Source organism: Typopeltis vanoorti, chromosome 3 (genome assembly GCF_054136105.1).
Source record: "Typopeltis vanoorti isolate ZY-2024b chromosome 3, IOZ_Tvanoo_1.0, whole genome shotgun sequence".
Taxonomy (NCBI): Eukaryota; Metazoa; Arthropoda; class Arachnida; order Uropygi; family Thelyphonidae; genus Typopeltis; species Typopeltis vanoorti.
This window is the reverse complement of record NC_143551.1, coordinates 102600990-102618317: the sequence shown is the minus strand read 5'-3', so window position 1 is coordinate 102618317 and position 17328 is coordinate 102600990. Positions and strand designations below refer to the sequence as shown.

At 35.5% G+C, this 17328-nt stretch overlaps 1 protein-coding gene across 1 annotated transcript in view; it reads left to right on the top strand.

Moving 5' to 3' along the window:
• Nucleotides 1–17328, top strand: part of LOC150108433 (dnaJ homolog subfamily C member 2) — a 337407-nt gene that overhangs the window by 218796 nt on the left and 101283 nt on the right. The gene's annotated exons all lie outside the window — the stretch shown is intronic.

The following is a 17328-nucleotide window of genomic DNA, read 5'->3' as shown; positions in this document are numbered from 1 at the left end:
CTACTGCTATTCTTCCAGAGTACTTTGTTCTGCTCAGAAAGAGTAAGTTATGGTTACAAGGTAATATATATAGTAGCGATAGTGAAAATTAATCTGAACACTCACATTTTAAAGAAAAATTTTAATTTTGCAAGAAAATAAATACAAAAATTAATCTCCCACTTTACAAAATAATTTATATGTGCTCCTATGTTCTTAATAAGTTCATTAATTCACTTAGGCATGGACTCTACCAACGTAGAACATATTTTTCTTATTTCTGCATCTCAAAAAGCATACTTTTATAATGGATTGTATTAAGTTATCCTTTGTATCACAAATTAATTTTACAAGTCTCTTTTTCACAATTGCCCAAAATTTTATATTGAGTTAATGTCGGGGAGTTACCTGGCCACTGAAGCAATTGGATGTTTGATTTTTGAAGAACTCTTACTTTTTTTGAAATGTGGCATGGAGTGAGATCCTGTTGGAAGCTGAGTTCTTTGTCTTTCTGGATCTGTGGGACCACTCTCGTCTCCAATATTTTTATGTATTGGTCACTTATACCATTAACAAGCACAAGTGATCCAAGTCTGTCATGTGTAAAACAATCCCAGAACATCTTTTTAGCTGGCTGATTAGGAGCTTGATGAAGGTGGGGGGAGTAAGTCTTCTCAGCCACTGATTTGAGAACACATATGGTGCTTGCTCTCCTTGGACAAAGAAATGGCTCTCATCTGAGAATAGGACCTTCTTCCACTTCTGAACAGTCCAGTCTTTGTACACTTTTGCCTAATGGAGCCTCTTTTTCTGCATAGCCTTCATCAACAATTTTTTCTTTTTTGATCTGTAGGCAGTCCTTCCTGCTTCCAATACTCTTCGACGGACTGCCATGTCAGAAATATTAATCCCGCTAACTGCCAAGTCTCTATTTAAATCTACAGCAGATTATCTTGGATTCATTTTGCTTTTCCTAAACAATCTTGGTAAGTGTGGTTTTTCTTTTTTGGCCTACATTTCCTTTTTCTATCAGGAGAAAAGGTAGGTGTTTCTAAATCTCTTTAGAATCTCATTAACAGTACCTAAACCAACACAACAACACCTAAATCAATCAGCACCATACTGATTGGCAATTTGTCTTTCAGTCATTGATGTATGCTGAGAAAGAGTACATGTTTTTGAATCCTTTTTGGAGATGTATCCATTTTATAGCTACAAAAAATGAATAAGATGCTATGAATACCAATTGTTTACACCAGGGCTGTCCAACATTAGGTAATCTGAGGGCTGCATTAAAAAAAGATTTATCCTAGTGTACTGTATATATGTACTGTATTTATTATTCATCCAGAATAATAAATACAGTACATATGTTAAATTGCTTGGAGAGTCCTACTGTTAGTTTGCTTTAGCAAGCACTTTGAAAATTTCATAAGAAAGAAAAGTCATGGTTCTTATAAAAGTTTTTATTGAAACACTAGACAAGAAACAATAATTGTTTATTTCATTTTAGCGAGAGCTCTGCGGTAGTTCTTCTTTGTTTACTAAAATACTTATATCAATTTCAATGGTTGCCAGTCACAGTACATTTGCAAGAAAAATAACTGTCAGTAAACATCTGTACTTTGATTTAATGAATTTCATCGTTGAAAAAGTGCTTGCACAAAGATATGTGCTCCCGAGCACTGAGCACATCTTGAGTTCAAATTCCCTGATTTTTGGATAATCAAATAGTCTGATTTCCATTGGCTTTGATACACTTGCTTTTCATCTTCAATTTTTCTTTTCTTGTTAGGCATGGTTGTTTGAAGATAAATTGTAATAAAATTTATTAAGTAGATTACTAAAGATAACATGGAAATAAATCACAATGCGTATCTAGTAATTTGGTGAGCAGCAGCAGCACAACCTCGACAGATGAACAACTAATTGCACACTAATCACATGCTCATGATCCCCACGAGCACCCAGAGCATGTGCTTTGGAACAAAACAGTGTAAGAACACTTCTTTGACACGTCTAATATTTGAAAAACACATGGGTATATAGTGATATTAAAATACCAAATAAAATTACTAACATCGAGATTATCGATTAGTGATAGAATTAAAATATCTAATATGCATTTGATTCAATTTGTTATTTTATTTTTTTTGCTTGTGAAAATCAAAACCCACAGGTGGGCTGCACAAAACCACATCCAGCCCACAGGCTGTGTTTTGGACAGCCCTGGTTGCCACTGTTAAAAATTCGCAACACTAGGTGATGAAAATTTGATTTGTTCAGATTAATTTATTCATTACTATATATATATATATTTGTTCACCACTGTTTTATTGATCTGATACGTGAGAGGTATAATAACCTATAAGCACATCATTGCCATGTGTGGTATACAGGTGAGGGTTGGAAAAGAAATAAATTTATTGACATTGTTCCTGAAGGAAGGCTGTTTCATAAGACAGAGGAAGGTGTAATAGAAGAGGAGAAGCAGGTTTAGTGTGTTTGCAGCTGTACTAAAAAGGGTATGTTGTCCAGCTGAAAGTGGAGGAATGATGGTTGCCAGTTCAGTGGAATTCATCATGGAATTATCTGTACACACACAGCAGAAACAATGAGTAAATCTGAGAAAGGTTGAAGTGAGTCTGTAAGGGAGGAGGATCATCTATGAGCTAAATTGATTTCCTTTGCACAGTATTGAGAATTTTTGGGAACATTTTAGGCACACCACTCCAAACATGTATCATTCCAATGATATGAATGGATTTGGGATTTGCAATGTGTTAGTAGCTGGATGGTTGGGTGAAAGTACCATATTACACAGTAGAAATTACCTTGTTTTTTAGATGTTGAGGTTGTTACTGACATGATGTATTTATACTAGGAGAAGCTACAGGTAAATGTTGATCCAACTATAGAGAGATTTGATCCTATTTGGTGCATTACATAGAGTAAAGGTAGGTGAAATGAAATCTATTATACAAGAGAAAAGATAAGACCACATTTTGGTGGTATTGAAGGTGACTAGGTTCTCCTTACCCCATTGAAGGATGTATGGAGATCATTGTTTAAGAAGGCACTGGTTGAAGATGATAGTTTGAGTTGTCTGTGCACCGCATGGTTTGTCAAAAAGGATGAATGGCATGTTCTACCAGCATACCCTTTATGCGTCTAGTTTCTTTTAGTCTTGTCCAAAAAAAAAAAAAAAACTTGCAAAAAAATGTGTGCCAGACATTAAACAAATATGAATAGCGGTTTAACAAATAAAAATTAATATGACTAGCTATCTTGTTTCCCATTTTGTTATAAGAGCTTCTTCAAAAACAGACACTTGTTTATGACACAAATTTTAGCCATAGCTAAACATGCAAGAAATTACACACAAGATGTTAGTGTTCAGAAGAACCAGAGAATATTTATAATATCCATTACAGTAAGATTATATCAGTGAAAGTTGTTAGTGGCATTTCTCAGAATTTACAGCATACCATTAGATATTTTCACCATTCACAATACATAGTATTATAATGGAAGGGGAGATTGTTATAGAGGCTGTCAGGATCAGATCTTCACTTTACGACAAACAGTTGAGAAAGCATGGGAATATAACAAAGATCTATATTTAAGTTTTGTTGATCTGGAAAAGGCATATGACAAAGTGCCAAGAGAGAAGCTATTCAGTACGTTACGGTTATATGGTATCAATGGGACATTATATCAAGCAATACTTAGTCTTTATTTGAGTTGTAAGTCAGCAGTTAGAATTGAAGGAAGTACTGAAAGATGGTTTAATGTTAAATCTGGTGTGAGACAAGGATGTACATTATCCTTTCTGCTATTCATTATTTATATGAATCATATTATGAAGGAAAGTGGTATTAAACATGATATTAAAATTGGAGATGTTAATGTCAGCTCTTTGCTTTATGCAGACAATGTTATACTTCTAAATAAATCCACTACAAGTCTGCAAGATTCCCTGACTAAATTGAATAACTGTTGTAATAGATATGGTATGAAGGGCCAGCAATAAAAAGACAAAGACAATGAAAATAGGCAGAATCATTGAAAATGTCACCTGCATTGTGAATGGAGAACCTGTGGAACAAGTAAAACATTTCAGCTACTTAGGCATGATTTTTAGTGAAGATGGTAAATTAAATATGGAAATAGATAACAAAGCTGGTATGGTAGGAAGTCAACTGAATAAATTCATATGGAATAAGAGAGAAATTAGTCAAAACACTAAATTAGCTGTATACAAGACAGTGTTCAAACCAGTTTTAACTTATGGATGTGAGAGCTGGATCAGAAGTAAAACACTTGAGACTAGAGACCACAGATAAGAGTCCTGAGAAAGATTAGAGGCGTGAACAGATTGTATCAATGGCAACATTATAATAAAAAGATATTAGGAAAGAAAACTTGACACTGTCATCATCCCGAAATGCATTAGCAGAGCTAATTTCAGGTGGTATGGTCACTTAAACATAATGGGCGAGGAAAGATTAGCAAAACAAGTGTTTCTGCCAAGTTGGCAGGAAAAAGACCCAGAGGAAAACCAAGATATAGGTGGATCGGTTATGTACAAAGTGCATTAGACGATAGAAATTATAAGATCTGGTAATGTTGCAGTCTTGACAAGTAACAGACTGATTCGGAGGAAAATTGTAGATAGGAAGTTAGTAATAATGTAAATTTTTCATGTAGTACTATCATATCCTGTACACCCCCCCCCTCTTGGGGGTACATGGCAGGAATATGATGACGATGATGAAGAGATTGTTATATCGATAATTATGTATTTACAATTAAATAGTGATCACTTTCTAGTCTTTTGATATTGAATACAGTCTGATCAAGAATCACATCATTTATAATTTTAAAATGTGTGGGGAGAAATAATTGCAAGCTAAAATTCATAAAGAGTTGTAAAGTTAGCAGAAGATGGGGGGGGGGGGGAATAATAAACATGATTATACCAGGGATCATGTGAATATGCATGGTCCCTGCTCAGAATTTTGAATTGACATATAATCTGGTGAAAATATATATCATTTAAACATCAACCAAGCTCCGTAGATATGCTAAAAGAAATTCACTGTAGTTTAGTATCCATGATAGCAAACTCTTCCTGTCTATCTGACAAGTATGCTGTAGTGAGAGTTGGCTGTTGTTCTGTATGATTAAGTTTCCATTATTACTAGTTACCTTAACAGTTTTCTTCCAAATTGATCTGTTATTTCTCAAATTTGTACATTTAACATTTTCACTTCAGTGATGAACATTACAATCAACATATTCTGTTGGAATTTATTGGAAGTAGTCAGTAAGCTAGACACTTAGAGGTTGTTGTGGACATTGAGTTAAAATTTATAGGTCATATTACTAAGGTGATTAAGTCATCATACTGGATAATAGCACTATTAAAGAGATCACTAACTTGTTGGAATAAGAAGCTATTCTCCCGTTAAATTTGTAAGGCTTTGGTATGTTCATATCTGATCTAATGTGCAAATATGTCAAGCAGTTTCAAAGAAGATGGGGGGGGGGAGCAGACATTTGAAAAGATTAATGCAAGCAACTGGCATGTGGAATTGTGCATGTGAATGTGGTCTTCAGAGTTTGAAGAAAAGGTGGAGGAGAGGAGATACAATAGAACACTACAAGTTAAAGGAATTTTACAGTCTACTCACAAGTGATTCATGTGGAAAGGATTATATGTTTGTCAACCACAACAGTATTGTTTAAGGAAATTAACAAAATATATGATATATTAATTAGAGAAAGCTTAATTAATACTTCCAATATTTTGGCAGTCAAATTGCCATTTTCAGGGAACAAAGAGCAAATTTATATGTGCACGCATTACATAGGGTAAGTATGACTGAAGCAGAAACAACAAAGGTAAGTCTAAAGTCCTAAAATAGTATCTCTTAGTGGTGCTAAGATAGGTGTTCTTGGCTGTTATGCTGAATATCTCAGGATAAATGCTTTCCAGATTTAAGACAATTTTATACAACTATATTTATTGAGGTTTGGGTAGTTCTTTAAAGCCAAGGTAGATTCCAGGAAGGGTCTTCATCATCATCAAATTCCTGACATTTACCCTCAAGCTGTGTACAGGATATGATAGTACTACATGAAAAATTTACATCATTACTAACTTCCAACTACAATTTTCTGCCAAATCAATCTGTTACCTGTCAAAGCTACAACATTGTCAGATCTTATATTCATATATCTATCTTCTAAGGCAATTTTTACCATATCAATCCACCTATATCTTAGTCTTCCTCTGGGTCTTTTTCCTGCCAACCTGGCAGAGAACACTTGTTTGGCTAATCTTTCCTTGCCCATTCTGTTTAAATGACCATACCATCTGAGATTAGCTCTGCTAACACATTCCTGGATGCTGATGATGTCAAGTTCTTTCCTAATATCCTCGTTTTTTAATATGATATTGCCATTGATGCCACCTATTCTTGCCCCTAATCTTTCTCAGGACTATCATATCTGCAGCCAGTTTTTGGTCAAGTGTTTTACTTCTGACCCAGCTCTCAGATCCATAAGTTAAAATTGGTTTGAACACTGTCTTGTATACAGCTAATTTAGTGTTTTGACTAATTTCTGTCTTATTCCATATAAATTTATACAGTTGACTTTCTACCATACCAGCTTTGTTGTCTATTTCCATATTTAATTTACCATCTTCACTAAAAATCGTGCCTAAGTAGCTGAAATGTTTTACTTGTTCTCCGTTCACAGTGCAGTTGACATTTTCAATGATTCTGCCTATTTTCATTGTCTTTGTCTTTTTATTGCTGACCCTTCATACCATATCTATTACAACAGTTATTCAATTTAGTCAGTGAATCTTGCAGGCTCATGTCGGATTTATTTAGAAGTATAACATCATCTGCATAAAGCAAGGAGCTGACATTCACATCTCCAATTTTGATATCAGGTTTAATACCACTTTTCTTCATAATGTAATCCATTATAGATAATGAATAACAGAGGTGATAATATACTTCCTTGTCTGACACCAGATTTAACATTAAACCATTTTCCTGTACTTCCTTCAATGTATCTGCATGTGTGTGGGTGGGTTATCTGTATACAGTGAACGCAAGTGTATCATTAAGCTCCTAGACACCTTAGTCACACGCCTGCCTAATGATACACTTGCCTTCACTGTATACAGAAAACCCACACACACACACACAGGCAGATACATTCACAAACACTCCCACCACCACCCCTCGCAACAATATGGCATCATTAAAACTCTTACCAAGAGAGCCCACAATCTTTGTTCTAGTGGAACCGCCCTCACTACTGAGCTTAACCACATACACAGAACTTTCCTCTCCAATGGCTACAGCGAACACAGTATCAAAAAAATAATCAGTCCCCCCCCCCCCCCCCACCCTTTCCCGTCCTTCTCGTCAACAAGATTTTAAAAATGCCATCACCATACCCTACATCCATGGCACTTTGGAAAAAATAGCCAAGATACTAACAAAGCACAACCTACACACAGCATATAAGCCCTACTGCAAATTTGCTACCCTTATCCGTTCTACAAAAGATCAGCTCCCTCCTCTCTCTCTGCCTGGAGTTTACAAAGTACCCTGTTCCTGTAAGCTGGCATACTTTGGACAGACAGGCAGATCAGCATCCATCTACCTGGAGGAACACAAGTGTTACATCGTTAAACACAACTATGGCCATTGAGGCTTGGCTGACCATGTTTTGGACACCACCCACAGAGTATCATGGAAGAAAACCACCATGCTACACCACAGCAAATTCAAGAAAGAGAGAATCTTCTTAGAAGCAGCAGCAGCTCTCAGAAACCAACCAAATCTTGATAAATATGGTTGCATTAAGCTTCCGAAGATTTGGGAAACACTCATCACCAGAGGTCCCACCTTACATTCCAGGCCACCTACTACCGCCCTTAGAGGGTGCTCCACCTAGATAGGACTCTAATGTCACCCACGTGGTTGGGCTTAGTATTGTAAGTTTTTGTGTGCGTGTTACATTAATTGTTTTTGTAATCCCCGCAGATGTCCTAGTGACTAGGACGAAATATAGGAAGTATTAAATTCTAATTTAATTCTTTTTGAGTGTTGTAAAAAATCCATTAAGCCTCCAACATGATATACAACTATCAGTTTATTCTCATGGAAGCAAGCAAGATTTTATTAAAAATCATTCTAAATAGGATTGATTACTATTGAGGCAGAGATGCCTGAGGAGCAAGCAGGTTATAGGAAAGGTTAGGATACCAGAGATCAGATCCTTTGCCTTAAACAGGTTATAGAAAGGTATAAAGAATTTAGACTCCCTATGGTAATGTTTCATAGACTACTTTAAGGCTTTTAACTGTGTTCAGCTTGTGAAACTGTCAAAGTAATGAAAAAGAATGGGTTTTCCTTAACATGCTATTTTGTGCAGGGAGTAAAATGTCACAGTAAGAACAGATGTTGGATTGACTGATTGGCTTCAGGTTGGAAAGGGAGTTAGGTGAGGATGTCTACTTTCTCCTCACTTGTTTAATGCCTATGCTGAGGACATCATGCATGTGGCATTGGATCAGCTCAAGGCAGGAATTAGAGGTGGTAGATTGATCAGTAATCTGAGGTATCCTGATGATAGAGTACTCCTCTGTAATGACAAGGAAGAACTAGGACAAATTCTTGACAAAGTTAATGAGATCAGTAAGAACAGAGGACCTCAGCTTAATCATAGCAACACAAGAATGATAGTTTTCAAAGGAATTACGAACAGGGAAGCTTTTGAGAAACAAGTCTGCTTTAATGGAGAAAGAATTGAGGAAGTCAGCTAGTTTAAGTACCTGGGATCCATTATTAATGTGAAGAATTGCTGTTCAGAAGACATCAAAAAAAAAAAAAAAAAAAGATTAGGAACAGCTAAAACAACAGTTAGAGACTTGTCTAAAATCTGAAGGATGGATCATTCCCATGGTAACAAAGTTGAGGATTTTGGATGCTATTAAGAATGATAATTTTCAAAGGAATTACAAACAGGGAAGCTTTTGAGAAACAAGCCTGCTTTAATGGAGAAAGAATCGAGGAAATCAGCTAGTTTAAGTACCTGGGATCCATTATTAATGTGAAGAATTGCTGTTCAGAAGATGTCAAAAAAAAAAAAAAAATAGATAAGGAACAGCTAAAACAACAGTTAAAGACTTGTCTAAAATCTGAAGGATGGATCTATCTCCATGGTAACAAAGTTGAGAATTTTGGATGCAGCTATTTTTCTAATAGTGACTTGGAACCTAAAGAAGTCTCATGGAAAAAGAATAGCTGCTTTTGAGATGTGGTGTTACAGAGGGCTGTTGAGGATATCGTATACTGAAAGGAGACAAACGGATGATTGGTGCTAGAAAAGATCAGTAGAACTTTGAAGTTCCTTAAGGATATTGACAGAAGAAAGTTGAAATACTTTGGACACATTGAAAGGGTGGAAGGAGGACTTCTTACAACACTAATAGAAGGTAAAGTTCCTGGAAAAAGAGGATGGGTAGACTGTCAGTGAGATGGATGGATAGTGTGTCTGGAGTTACTTCAACTTCAGAGAGTTGAAACCTCTAGAAAAGCATTCAATGGGATCACATGGTGAAGACTGGCTCAGCACATTACTGAGCATCTGAGTGACCATACAGCATCTGTTGATATCCAGTGAACCGATGGATGGATGGATGATGTTATCCTGGTATCGTTTTAGAAAAGCCAACCTGTTTATAACAGAAAGCTTCACTTTTAACTTACCAAACTGACTGGCTTTGCATGCTGTGGAATCTCCGTGGATTATGATAATTCTGGTGGAAAGACTTGTACATTAGTCATTCATAATGGTATTATATATATATATATATATATATATATATATATATATATATATATATATATATATAAGTTTTTTTACTTTGGGAATAATGTATATTAGGGTTACCAAGTAATTTTATAAACTTGGTTATTTTACTCCTAATCCCAAGTAAGCAAGCAGTTAAGTTTGCACCTGAAACCTAGTTCAAGTCTAAAGGTGGTGCAACACCAGACAACTCATTGTAAAGGTGGGTAAAGATCTCATCACTATTCTTAGTATTTTCTATAATGTAAAGCACATCCCACTAAGATGTATACTGCAATACATTATGGGTGGGGTCACTACCCAGACTGGTTTCAACCTTTTTTGAGGTCTCCTCAGTGAGTAGCTAGACCCTAAATACCAAGGTTTTAGTAATACAGAGCCTTATCAACTTTACCTATGCAAGTTGCTAAAAGGTGTTTTTATTTTTAATAAGAATCTCTGGAGGAGATATAGATGTAAATAATGATAATTTTTTTTACCTTGGGAATAATGTATATTAGGGTTACCAAGTAATTTTACAAACTTGGTTATTTTACTCCTAATTCCAAGTAAACAAACAGTTAAGTTTGCTCCTGAAACGTAGTTCAAGTCTAAAGGTGGTGCAACTAAAACCTTGGTATTTATGGTCTTGCTACTCACTGAGGAGACCTCAAAAAAGATTGAAACCAGTCTGGGTAGTGACCCCCACCCATAATGTATTGCAGTATACATCTCTTAGTGAGATGTGCTTTACATTATGGAAAATACTCAGAATAGTGATCAGAGCTTTACCCACCTTTACAATGAGTTGCCCTGGTGTTGCACCACCTTTAGACTTGAACTACATTTCAGGTGCAAACTTAACTGTTTGCTTACTTGGGATTAGGAGTAAAATAACCAAGTTTATAAAATTACTTGGTAACCATAATATATATTATTCCCAAGGTAAAAAAACTTATTTACATCTATATCTTCTCCAGAGATTATTCAAAATAAAAACACCTTTTAGCAACTTGCATAGGTAAAGTTGATAAGGCTCTGTATTACTAAAACCTTGGTATTTAGGGACTGGCTACTCACTGAGGAGACCTCAAAAAGGGTTGAAACCGGTCTGGGTAGTGACCCCACCCATAATAATGTATTGCAGTATACATATCTTAGTGAGATGTGCTTTACGTTATGGAAAATACTAAGAATATTGATCAGAGCTTTACCCACCTTTACAATGAGTTGCCCTGGTGTTGCACCACCTTTAGACTTGAACTGGTTACTATTTTATATATATATATATATATATATATATTCATTTTTCTAAATTAACTGACTTAAACCCGAGAATTATAACACAATGACATTTATTTGAAAAAAAACGCAACATGTTTCGTCAAGAATGACTTCTTCAGGCGATAAGAACATAGAAAAGATAATAAAAGACACTTAAATTAACATTGACACACTCCAAAGCTATGCAATTACAAAGCCATAATATTCGACTGTAAATTACAGTTATGAGCTTGAACTACAGTCCGAGTTAATGTTCTATTGTTGTGCACCTGTGCGTGTGTGGAATCACGCGATCTCCAGTATCTAATAATAGAGTTGAAAGAGTCAGCCAAATTATAGCTAAGATTATTATTCAAATGCAAAGGGTCTAAGGTGATTTCCCTTGACTTGACAATGCGGTGCTCTATTTCATCATGGCAGATGTGTAGGTTTGAAGTCAATGTCCAATTTATTTCATGTTGGTGGCCTTCGTTGTTCGTGTTTATTGAAAGCAGGACATGGCCCGACAGAGCAGTTGCTCTGGTTCTCTTATAAGCAATATCTCTCTGATGCTCTTCTAGACGTAGTAAGATAGATTTCTCTGTCTGCCCATAGTAAGGCTTTCCGCATTCACCAGTGACCTTGTATACACCTGGGAATTGTAGAAGGTTGTGAGGTTGTTTATAGTTGTTGAAGCGTGATATTATTTTTGGCAGAGTCGAGAAGCACGTTTTTATGTTAAACTTCTTTAGAATTCTGCTCAGCTTTTTGGATAGTGTGCTGATATATGGCAAAATGATATGACCTTTGGAGTCGTCCTGTGTCTCTACGTTGTTACGTTGATGGCGGGATAATTGGTTGTTAATACTTTTTAGAGAGTAGCCATTGTTTTTAAATGTCCATTTAAGATGTTGTAGTTCCTTTTTCAGTTCTTCTTCATCTGACAGTACAGATCTTGCATGATTCGCGAGAGTTGATATAATGCCCAACTTTTGCGCTGGATGGTGATGGGAGGACGCATGCAAATATCTGTCTGTGTGTGTTGGCTTTCTAAAAATAGAGACTTTAATTGATTCAGGCGTCTTGGTGAGTTTAACATCTAGGAAGCAGATGGAACTATTTTCTTCAATCTCCATAGTCAATTTTATATCTTGATGGTGGTTGTTTAAGTGGTCGAGAAACTTGTGAAGATTCTCAGTACCATGCTCCCATATGAGGAATATATCGTCCACATATCTAAGCCAAATTCTTGGTTTTAAAGTAAAAGAGGAGATCGCCTTTACTTCAAAGTCCTCGAAAAAAATGTTGGCTAACACAGGAGAGAAAGGGCTTCCCATAGCTAATCCTTTGACCTGTTTGTATAGTTTTCCTTCGAATTCAAAATAGCCAGAGTTTACACAGTGAGATAACAGAGAGAACATTTTATTTGAAATCTTGTTTTTTAAAATATGGAGAATGTCCTGTGTCGGAACGTTGGTAAAGAGTGCTACCATGTCAAAGCTCACCATGATATCAGAAGATTTTAGTTTTAGGTCCTTTATTTTAGAGACAAAATCTGTTGAGTTTTTAATATAAGAAGAAGATTTTCCCGCATAAGCTTTTAATGATGACGCCAAATATTTCTCGACCACTTAAATAACCACCATCAAGATATAAAATTGACTATGGAGATTGAAGAAAATAGTTCCATCTGCTTCCTAGATGTTAAACTCACCAAGATGCTTGAATCAATTAAAGTCTCTATTTTTAGAAAGCCAACACACACAGACAGATATTTGCATGCGTCCTCCCATCACCATCCAGCGCAAAAGTTGGGTATTATATCAACTCTAGCGAATCGTGCAAGATCTGTACTGTCAGATGAAGAAGAACTGAAAAAGGAACTACAACATCTTAAATAGACATTTAAAAACAATGGCTACTCTCTAAAAAGTATTAACAACCAATTATCCCGCTGTCAACGTAACAACGTAGAGACACAGGACGACTCCAAAGGTCATATCGTCTTGCCATATATCAGCACACTATCCAAAAAGCTGAGCAGAATTCTAAAGAAGTTTAACATAAAAACGTGCTTCTCGACTCTGCCAAAAATAATATCACGCTTCAACAACTATAAACAACCTCACAACCTTCTACAATTCCCAGGTGTATACAAGGTCACTGGTGAATGCGGAAAGCCTTACTATGGGCAGACAGAGAAATCTATCTTACTACGTCTAGAAGAGCATCAGAGAGATATTGCTTATAAGAGAACCAGAGCAACTGCTCTGTCGGGCCATGTCCTGCTTTCAATAAACACGAACAACGAAGGCCACCAACATGAAATAAATTGGACATTCACTTCAAACCTACACATCTGCCATGATGAAATAGAGCGCCGCATTGTCGAGTCAAGGGAAATCACCTTAGACCCTTTGCATTTGAATAATAATCTTAGCTATAATTTGGCTGACTCTTTCAACTCTATTATTAGATACTGGAGATCGCGTGATTCCACACACGCACAGGTGCACAACAATAGAACATTAACTCGGACTGTAGTTCAAGCTCATAATAACTGTAATTTACAGTCGAATATTATGGCTTTGTAATTGTATAGCTTTGGAGTGTGTCAATGTTAATTTAAGTGTCTTTTATTATCTTTTCTGTGTTCTTATCGCCTGAAGAAGTCATTCTTGACGAAACATGTTGCGTTTTTTTTTTTTTCAAATAAATGTCATTGTGTTATAATTCTCGGGTTTAAGTCAGTTAATTTAGAAAAATGAACATATCCCAACCCCGAGTTAATAGTACGTTTCATATATATATATATATATATATATATATATATATATATATATATATATATATATATATATATATTAGAAAAAACTTAATTCATGCTTCTAATATTTTGGCAAAGTCAAATTGCCATAAGTGAGATTTTGTTGCTCTGGGATGATGGAGGTAGAACTCTGTGTCATTGTTGGAAACTGGGCAGCCACATGTTGTTAGGAATGTGACATCAGCATTCTTCTCATGGTGTGAGTGTGGAATGAGTGAGCTGTGAGTCTGCCTTTGGGGGAACATTAATGATAATCATAGTAGTCTTTCATCGACTTTTATTTTTAAACCCACCTCTCAGATCCATTAATTAAAATTTGTTCAAACTGTCTGAAATTTATGTTGAATTTTTTCTTGACAATTATTCATAAGACTATTACACTTTTTTATAAAATCTTTATCAAGTAGCTTTATTTTTATCCTCCTACATGTTTCGCCAATCTGTTTCTATTGGCATCCTCAGGGAATACAAATCAGTAAGCACAAAATGAAGGTTACAGACTAGGTTATAACCGATGGTTCTAAATCATACCAAAATTGGTATTGTGCGTGACAATGTGCGTGTCTCGTTAACGTGATTTATTCGTGATGACTCATGACGTAATTGTTATGAAAGTTCATTTCTTTGATGTTTAATGATCTGACAAAAGTTTTCCAAATTTCTGGTAAAATTAGACCTTGATTCTTGTTTAGGTTTTCAGTTTTACGGGCGACTGTAGCTGCTTCTTTAAAGGTTCTTGAATGGTAGTTATCTTCTATGTATGGCATAAGGCTCTTATCCCACTCAATGTGATGGTTAGTAGAGGCAAAGTGGCATGAAAGGCCTGAAATGTCTTGTCTGTTATTTCTGACATATCCTATGTGTTCTTTCTTTCTCGTTTCGAAGCTTCTAGATGTCTGACCTACGTAACTAATACCACATGAGCAAGGAATATTATATACTCCAGAGTATTTGTAGAATGGGTGAGGATCTTTCAGTGATCTTAAAAATTTCCGAATAGTATTGATTGGTTTGAATGCCACTCTTATCTTGTATGGTTTTAAAAGGTTAGCTAATTTTTTGGAAAGGTTGTTGACAAAAGGAATTGTAATTGTACTGATGTATTGGACGTCATCACGTTGTCGATGTGGTATATCAGTAAATAGAATCTTGTTATAGAGTCTTTTAGGGTAACCATTTAAAGAAAGTTCTCTGGATATTGTGGTTAATTCTGTTAGTAGGTCATCCTTGTCTGTCGTATACTGTATAGCTCTTTTCTTGAGACTATGGATAATGCTAAGTTTCTGAGCTATGTGATGAGCTGAGTTGAAATGGAGGTAACGTCCAGTATTTGTAGGTTTTCTGTATACAGATAGGTTGATACTATTATTGGATTGTTTCTTTATTAAAATGTCAAGGAATGGCAATTTTTTATCTTTTTCTATTTCTAATGTGAATTTGATGGTATTGTGGAAACTATTGATTTGGTTGAGGTAATTCATTAGTTCTTCTTTTGTATGATCCCAAATGATAAAGATGTCATCTACATATCTGTACCAAATTTTCGGTTTTGGAAAGATCTGGGTTAATATTTTTTTCTCTAGATCTTCCATGAATAAGTCAGCACAAGGAGGTGAGAGGGGGGGGGCTACCCATAGCTAATCCAGTGAGTTGTTTGTAGATCGTTTCTTGCCAAATGAAATAGTTAGAAGTTAAACAGTGATTGAACAAAGTAGTGATGTTTCTTGGGAACAATTTGTCTAAGATGTTGATGACTTCAACCACTGGAATGTTAGTAAACAGAGATGTGATGTCCAGGCTTGCTAGTATATCCTCTTCAAAAATAGGGATGTTTTTTATTTTATCTATAAAATGTTTTGAGTTTTTAATATAAGTATCCGAGACGTGAATGTGTTGTTGTAAAATCTTCGCAAGATACTTGGATAGTTGGTAAGTGGGAGAATAGATTCCATCAACTATTGGACGTAATGGAATACCTTCTTTGTGAATTTTTGGAAGACCATACAATCTAGGAGTAAGTTGGTGCATAGATTTTAATTTTTTTATAATTTCTATAGGCCAATTATTCATTCCACGTAATAATTCATTGGTGTCATTATGATTTTTAGTGGTAGGATCTCTACTGAGAACTTCATATACAGACCTATCAGATAATAGATTTTTAATTTTTTCTTTATAATCTGAAGTATTTAATATAACTGTATTATTACCTTTGTCGGCTTTGAGTATGATGATATCTTTATTATTCCTTAATTTGAGAAGCGTTCTTCTTTCCATTTGGTTAGAGTTGGTGTTAGGAGATCTTGACTGAGCTGAAAGGATTATGCTGCTTTTTAATCGCAAATCATTAGCTGTGGGAGCTGGTAGTAATGAGAAGGCTTTTTCTAAGTTGCAGATGAACTCTATTTTAGGAATGATAGTGGGTTTTAAAGCAAAGTTGAAACCTTTTTTGAGGATAGAGATCTCAGGTTTACTTAAAACGTGTTTAGATAGGTTAATTATCACTTGCTTATCTGGTAGAGAAGGTTTGCAGTTGTTATGATTATCATATAGTAAATTAAATTTATCAATTTGTGTCTTTTTGCTGTGATTAAATGTTTTGGTAAAACTGTGGTTAATCATATTGTCTAATAGTTGCCATGTCTCAGCGTCAAGATTATTAGAGATATCTGTGAATAAATTATAGCAGTGTGAGTCTATTTTGCTAAGCATGAATCTCGTATGGCAAATTCTTTCTCTAAGAAGAGCATACGAAGTTCGTTGGTAAATCAAGTTGGCCTGTCTAGTTTTATAAAATTGTTTCAAACGAAGAAATTTTGGGATCACGCTATTGTCTCTACATCTTTTTAAAAAAGTCAGATGGTTTAAATACCTAGCTTTTTTGCATTTTAAACCTTCGAGATTGCGTACCTTTTGTTTGGTGAACTCGTTGATCCTGTTCATTATGTTGAATTTTTTCTTGACAATTATTCATAAGACTATTACACTTTTTTATAAAATCTTTATCAAGTAGCTTTATAGTAGCTTTATATCAAGTAGCTTAAGCGCAGGTACTGGAACTCCAGTACCTACGCCATACGTTCTTAGCCAACGGCTACAATCCCTACAAAATAGAAAAAATACTACATAGGCCCATTACCTTGCCCCCCCCCTAATACACAAGAATACAACATGACCATTTCTATTCCCTACATCAGAGGTACATCGGAAAAGATAGCCAAAGTATTGGTGAAACATGGCCTTCGCACCACCTTCAAGCCTCATGTCTAGCTGGCAACTCTGATCCGCTCACCAAAGGATAAACTTCACCCTTTAGCACACCCAGGAGTGTATGAAGTTCCATGTGACTGTGACTTGGCCTATTATGGGCAAAC